The sequence below is a fragment of the Amblyomma mixtum genome, chromosome 9 (assembly GCF_055824585.1).
Source record: "Amblyomma mixtum isolate Tamu chromosome 9, ASM5582458v1, whole genome shotgun sequence".
NCBI lineage: Eukaryota > Metazoa > Arthropoda > Arachnida > Ixodida > Ixodidae > Amblyomma > Amblyomma mixtum.
The window spans coordinates 59,937,530-59,944,465 of record NC_143020.1 but is presented as its reverse complement, the minus strand read 5'-3'; the positions used below and the strand labels follow the sequence as shown (position 1 = coordinate 59,944,465).

Here is a 6,936-nt window from a genome sequence, read left to right as displayed (position 1 = left end):
GCGACGGGCGTCGAAAAGTGGCATGAACCTCCATGCTCCTGGTGCTGGCTCGCTCTCCCTCGGGAGCCGACTGAAAAAAATGTCAAGCCGTGAACAAGAGATGGTTGGGGAGCTGCAAGGATTCCAAGAAAATTTAGGGGAGGAGAGCTTCAAGCCATGAAGAAAAAGAGTCCCCGACAGCCCCCGCGGTCCTCCCATTGTTGTAAACCGGACCCCGCTTCTGACGCGCGCGTGAGCGCCCGTGCGCAGGTGCGATATCTGACATGCACAGATATGCACAGATATCTGCTAAGGAAGGCATTGGTGGCGCCACCCTTGACTGTCGTCTGTTGCACAGAGCTAGAAGCCGGACCCTGCAGTGTGCTACGCACTTTCGTGCCGGGCGAGCAATTTCCGGTTATACCCGTTGTTGCATCCACTTGTTTTCCCTTTGAAATCATGGTACAGCGCCACACTTGTGCGTTTTGAGGAAGAAGACACTTTTGACGTCGTTAAAATGACCGGCGCCAAGCATGCATGGGATGATGAGCCATCGGAAGGATCCAGGGTGCAAGTGAGCGGGAAATACCAAGGTTTCTGTGAACCTGCAATCATCAATATTTCAGGTAAGCGTGAACAACCATTTACTGTTTTTCCCGTATTGCTTTGTTGGTTACCTTTGTCAATGCTGTCGGCAGTTTTCGATGATAGGGCTATAAATTAAGATAAATGGTATCATAATGCATGATTTATTTGTATGTGCAGTCGGAGAGTAATCTCTCATTTTTCAGTAGCGAAATGTTTACCGCCACCGAGTTGCGTTCCTGCCAGCGGTAGTTCAAGTGCATGATATGAATTGTGTAACGCAAAAAACATAGAACCTCGCTAAGCACATTGCGGGGCTAGTTAGGGATGTATTTTCTAAGTAACGAGACGTAGACAACAACCTGTCATGGATTCTGTCATATGCACGTATCAGGAACTGAACCCTTTTCATTGTCGTAAGTAATAGTGCTAATTCTATTTTAACACGGGATCAGCATTGCTGCGTTCTGCGTATCCAATTAGGTTACAATGGCCCCATTACATTTGCCACAAGGCTTGCGCTCTACAGCTAAGCAGGAGCAGTGGAATGAAGAGCTGGTACGCGTTTTATTTCGGGTGCTTAGTGCGAACGAACGTGTTTCAGAAACAATTGGCGTAAACCTGTTTCCGTTCGCGGTTGTGCCAGGAAACTTTAATGGTAAAGCCCGAAAAAAAAAGCATGAGGCTAAGCTTTTAAAGGGGCATCGCGATGATTTGCTCTGTACCAGTTAATATTATTAAATAGATTCATCATGCGTTCCAGAGACCAGAGCAAAAAGAATTATTGAAATCGGAGCATGCAAGCGAAAGTTATTCCACTCTGAAAATTCGAAATGAAAAGCTCAGACGAAAACGCATTTCACTCTCCCATTTCACTCACCCAGTACCGAGATAACCGCGCCTAGCCATTTCTAGGGGGTGTTGGCCTAGCGGCCACGCAGCGGAAGCGTGCATGCAGTTGTTGCTTTGTCGGGGCTGTAGACAGCCGCGCATTTTGACGGCTTCTTCCCCCCGTGTACGCGACGCCGTAGTAAGGCCAGGGGTGACTAACGACAAAGGAAGCTCCCCGAAGTTTCTTTATTAGTCGGACTCTAAGGCTGTCAGCGGTAGCCCCCCTCCCTTCCAAACTCGACTCCCGTCTCCTGTCCGGCCTTTCTCTTCACATTTTGGGCAAGGTGTATCGACTGGCTTTTTTTTCGCTGCCGTCTTGGTATGGTCACGGCCGGTCTCGACGCGCGCGCTTTCTGGTCTGAGCCAACGTTTTTTGAACAGCGCTGGCCGCCATGAAGGTTTGAAGCGGAATGGAAAGTGTCGCCCCTAGCTGTATTCTTGTTAAGCCCGAGTCACACTGCGGAAAGACAACAACGACATGAACCAAACACGTTCGCAAACGAGCCGTCAACAAGTCGCCCAACCAACTCGTCCCACGACTTCTTGTCACACTGCACGAACGGCAGGGAAACGAGACAGGTTTCTGGGGTGTTCCCTCAGTATGACAGCTTCCGGGAACCGGAACAACAAACAAACAGCGTTCGTGGACACGGTTGGCGCTGTTCGCCGGCCGGTACGAATTTCCTGGCGACACCGCACGAACAATCCAAGCACTTTGTGTTGATTCACCGCTTTTGTGCCTTTCGTGCTTGGAAACTTCGTTTGCAAAGTGCAAAAAAGAGCGCCTCCTTTCGTGGTAATGCTGTCTGCTGCGGCACGGCGTCTTGCAGGAGGGTGCATACAGACGGGATGGCTGTCGTGGCCACCGTCCACTGGCAGGTGCGGCCGCCGTGGAGAAGCACGTTCGATCCCCGTCGCATTCTTGTGAGCAAGCTTACATTTCTGACGAACGCGGTTCTGTAGGGAGCCGAAAGGAATGTCCTGTTCCAGGGACTGCCTCGGCTGCGAGTTCCAGAAGTTTCTTGACGGGTTTGTGCGCGAGAACCACCCGAGCAGGAGCCGGCATACGAGCGTGCCAGTTGCTCGCGTGAACATGCCGCCGTCGTACTCGTGCCGCCAGGAAAGTGACCTGATCGCGATGATTGAAGAGATGCGTTTTCCATGGGATATAACAGACCAAAATATCAATGGTGTGATCTGAAGGAATCTGTGTTTCAAGAGATCGCTAGTTGGGACTGTATTTCACAGGTGAGCGCTAGTTACCAGTTACCTGGCCTGCTATTTTTGAACTTGAGATGAAGAAGAAAGCAGTGCTGCATTTTTTTTCTTTGAGATATATCAATCAGAATAACTTTACTTGGCTCCCCTTTTGATTGCAAGAATCATGCGTACAATTATATCTTTTTTTTTTAGTACTCTCAGAGCGTGGAACAAACTCGATGAATCTGCCGAGATTGTGGCGTGATTTGTATAGTGACCGGCCGGGTTGATAATGCATTGTGGAACAGCAGCGCAAAACACAAAATGTGCAGAAGTAGACACAGGGCACAGAAAGTAGACGCATGTAGTCCGTGTTTAATTCTTTCGCATGAAGTTTTCGAAAACGCCTTTCTGAGGCGCCCTTCTCAGCCAGTCGATCATCCAGCGCGGTTTCTCTGCGGTGGCGGCTGGTCGTCCGAGTCAGAATCGAGCAAGGCTGCACCTCATCCGCCGCGCACGATCATAGTTCGTCCGATATTCTGCAAAACCGCCAGTAGCTACGACAGCGCAAGGTGTCTCCAGTTTCCGCGGTTGTGCCCACGCACGGAGGAGAGCGCGCGAGCAAAGGCAGAGAAGCGCCGGGGAACGCGATTGAGGTGGTTTTTCCGGTGTGACAGAGAGTTTGTGAACAAGCGGCGCACATGTGGCCAACACAGGCTGGCGGGAGACAGCGACATGTTTACCCTCTGTTCGTGTTGACGCGGTGTGACAGGATCGCCAACCCGCCGAAAACACTGTTTTGTCGGACGGGTTGGCGGACTGTTTCCGCAGTGTGACTCGGCCTTTAGTTTTCGTTCGCTTTCCCTGCTTCTTTCCAGTTTTTGTGGCATGCGAAAAAGCTCTCAGTACTCAGAGACATAATATTGTGGATCCATTTCACAAGTATGAAGGAACAATTTGCAAACTGGACGCCCAATCAATGAGAAAGGCAGCGCTCTATCTAGATGCCACCTCATTTCCGCTGCCGCAAATGGCCGCCGCGTTGCGACACCATCGGCTCGAAACAAGCATTTCTAGCGAAGATTAAAATATCAAATATTATGATTTCGGTGATCTCATTGCGCGTTCAGGACTCACAATGTCCCTTACTCTGCATACAAAGATTAAAGAACCCATGCTTTATGTACGTCGCAGGGCACCTTTAATATCCCACAATGGATTTTACGGTAGGGTGCCTCGGATTCAGTGCATAATTCTTCAACTTATGCTACTGTGGCCATGTGCACAAGTTCTGCGCAGATTTATATCATGATCGCTCTAATTATCTCCCACGCAGCCTACACAACGGCCCTGCCGACCAAGAAGGGGCGGGAGCTCTCCGGAAAGCTGCTGTTGCTGGCCGTGGGCACTAAACTCAGCGAAATAAGGAGCGAGAAAGAAAAGCATCGACGATAAGAAGCATACAGAACTATAGAACCACAAGAGCATTAAATGTACCCCAATAAAATTTCCTGCGCAAATTCTGTGTGGTAATTGTGTTACTTGTGTTACCTATGCTATATGATTATCAGGAGATTTAGAGCAGCATAAAACCGAGTGGTTTTTCAATTTAAAGCAGCACTTAGAGATGTATTGGATGACATTTTTTAACGTTTACAAATTTTTATTTTACAAAGTGCGAGAGATATGTCGGTTTGGTCAGTGAAGGTGGACCGTACAGCAAGACGGGCATTGTGTACGTAATAGAGCTCAATAATCTGAAAAATGATTAATTATATTTAACTAATCAGCTTTCATAATTTTGATTTTGGGGCGTAAGTCTGTATCGCGAAAATGAAGGCCGCCAGTAAAAAAAGATAACCTTAGCTTTTAAATTTTCGTAATCGTTAATGTGGTTCGAAATACTGAACATACACACTTGCAAGCTCAGTGAATTGCCTTGTCCGCTTCGGATATTCTTAAACGCGTTGCTGCGCATCGTATTGCCGCCGAAATCAAAGAAACTTTTTCTACATCACAAAATACACAAACGGTGTCCGTGTTTGATGCATAAAAAAAGTGACCGACAGTTTTATGCATTTTCAATTCGGGTAAACCAACTCAGCGAGCTTTGAAATGCCCAAAATCTGGCGCTCGATATTTCAAACCTCTATAACAATTAAAAAAAAAAGTTAGAAACTGGGCTCACCTTTTACGATGACGGCCTTTAATTTCGCAACATAATATTGCCCCTTAGAATCAAAATGAAATGTTCATTAGTTAATGTTAGTTAATTAATCGTCTATTAAATCAGGTTTATCGCTCACATAATGTTAACCATCCTTTATAACCCCCTACACAGCACCAACGTATCTCTCAAAGTTTTAAAATAAAAATCTGCGTCAAAAATGTAAGCTGTATTACATATCTGAAGTAGTAGCGGTAAGGACGTACTGCACAGTCGCTTACGTCTGCATGTGGCGATAACGGCATATGTATGACAGCATTCTGCAATGGTTGTAACTGATTTGATTACATCTTTTGTTTGGCCGCCCTCCATCACTGTTTGGAGACGCCACGCCCCAGGCTCACTCTTTATTGGCTAATGTGATAAAAGGCCGCGTCGCTGTTGCAGGCAGTCACTGAGAGCGAGCAGTACAGAACTCGAATGAGAATAGTTTTACTGGCTGTGATGCTGGTGTTGTTCTGAAGTAGCAGCCTGCAACATTGGAGAAAGGGAGCCTAGGTGCTTGCAGAGATTGCAGATGAAGCGCGCCGCAAATCGTTGGATTTCTTCAATTTTTTTTGTACCGTCTCCTTCGGTAGATCTCGCCGTATGAGGGCACATATACATAGGCTGCCATTTATTATATCTTTCCATATGAAAGCTTATAAGGTTTTAATAAGGGAGTAATCACTCATTTTCATTCCGCCAAGCAGTCACATGGCTACAAAGGGACCCGACACAGCTTCCACAGAAACTTTTGCTCTTTCGTAAAAAGATTCGTCCTGGTCTGGGGACATGGTGTATGACTGCGCTTGGATAGATGCGAATAAGTAATTAATAGCTTAATGGAAGTCTGCTCCGCCTTAGGGGAAATTTCCCCTCAACATTTAACCAAAAGTATATAAGGCTATGTGCAGATCTGTCAGTATATGTTCGTATATAGAACTAGCTCCATATATAAGCTCCAGCCAAATATGGACATATACAGATTTATCTATATTTGGCCATATATGGCCCACATAAGTATATTCATCCATATATGACTGTTCGCAGATATGACTATATACGGATTTGGCCGTATCTGGCTATATAAAGACCATATATAGAAATCCCATATATGGGCTCCATCAGATAAGGTCATATAAGGATAGGACATATCTGGCTATATAAGGACCATATATACATATATTTCCATATATAAGTTCAATCCATATATGAATATAGAGGGAATTGGGCATATCAGGCTATATATGCCAGATATATCCATATATGAGTTCAATCATGATATGGATGTATAGGGAATGGGGCATATCAGGCCATATATGCCTGATATATCCATATATGAGTTCGATCATGATATGGATATATAGGGAATTGGGCATATCAGGCCATATATGCCAGATATATCCTTATATGAGTTCAATCATGATATGAATATATAGGGAATTGGGCATATCAGGCCATATATGCCAGATATATTCATATATTATCATATATGAGTTCAGTCATGATATGGATATATAGGGAATTGGGCATATCAGGACATATACGACCATATATACATTTATTTCCTTATATGAGTTCCATTCAGATAATGGTATATAGGGAATTGGGCATATCAGGCTATATACGCCCGTATATTCATATAAGACCTTATATGCCCAATTCCCTATTTGTTCATATCTGGATTTTTTCATATCAAACCAGATATGACATTTCCGTACGGGCATCCTTACAGGTCCGCTGATGCATTAGTATACATCATCATCATCATCATCATCAGCCTGACTACGCCCACTGCAGGGCAAAGGCCTCTCCCATGTCTCTCCAATTAACCCTGTCCTTCGCCAGCCGCGGCCACCCTATTCCCGCAAATTTCTTAATCTCATCCGCCCACCTAATTTTCTGCCGCCCCCTGCTACGCTTGGCTTCTATTGGAATCCACTCCGTTACCCTTAAGGTGGATTCACACGACGGACCACTTCACGGACCAATCGGTCACGTGATGTCTGACGCGCGGTCCCCCCGTCCGCGGCGAGCATTCACACGACGGGAGGAAGCAGCAGACGACGGCG

At 46.1% G+C, this 6,936-nt stretch overlaps 1 long non-coding RNA gene across 1 annotated transcript; it reads left to right on the top strand.

Annotated features, from left to right (window-relative positions):
- Positions 1 to 359: 359 nt before the first annotated feature.
- LOC149329218 (uncharacterized) lies at positions 360 to 4,175 on the top strand. Its single transcript, XR_016285845.1, has 2 exons — positions 360 to 605; positions 3,992 to 4,175. It is a non-coding gene; the product is annotated as an uncharacterized LOC149329218 (long non-coding RNA).
- The last annotated feature ends 2,761 nt before the right edge of the window (positions 4,176 to 6,936 follow it).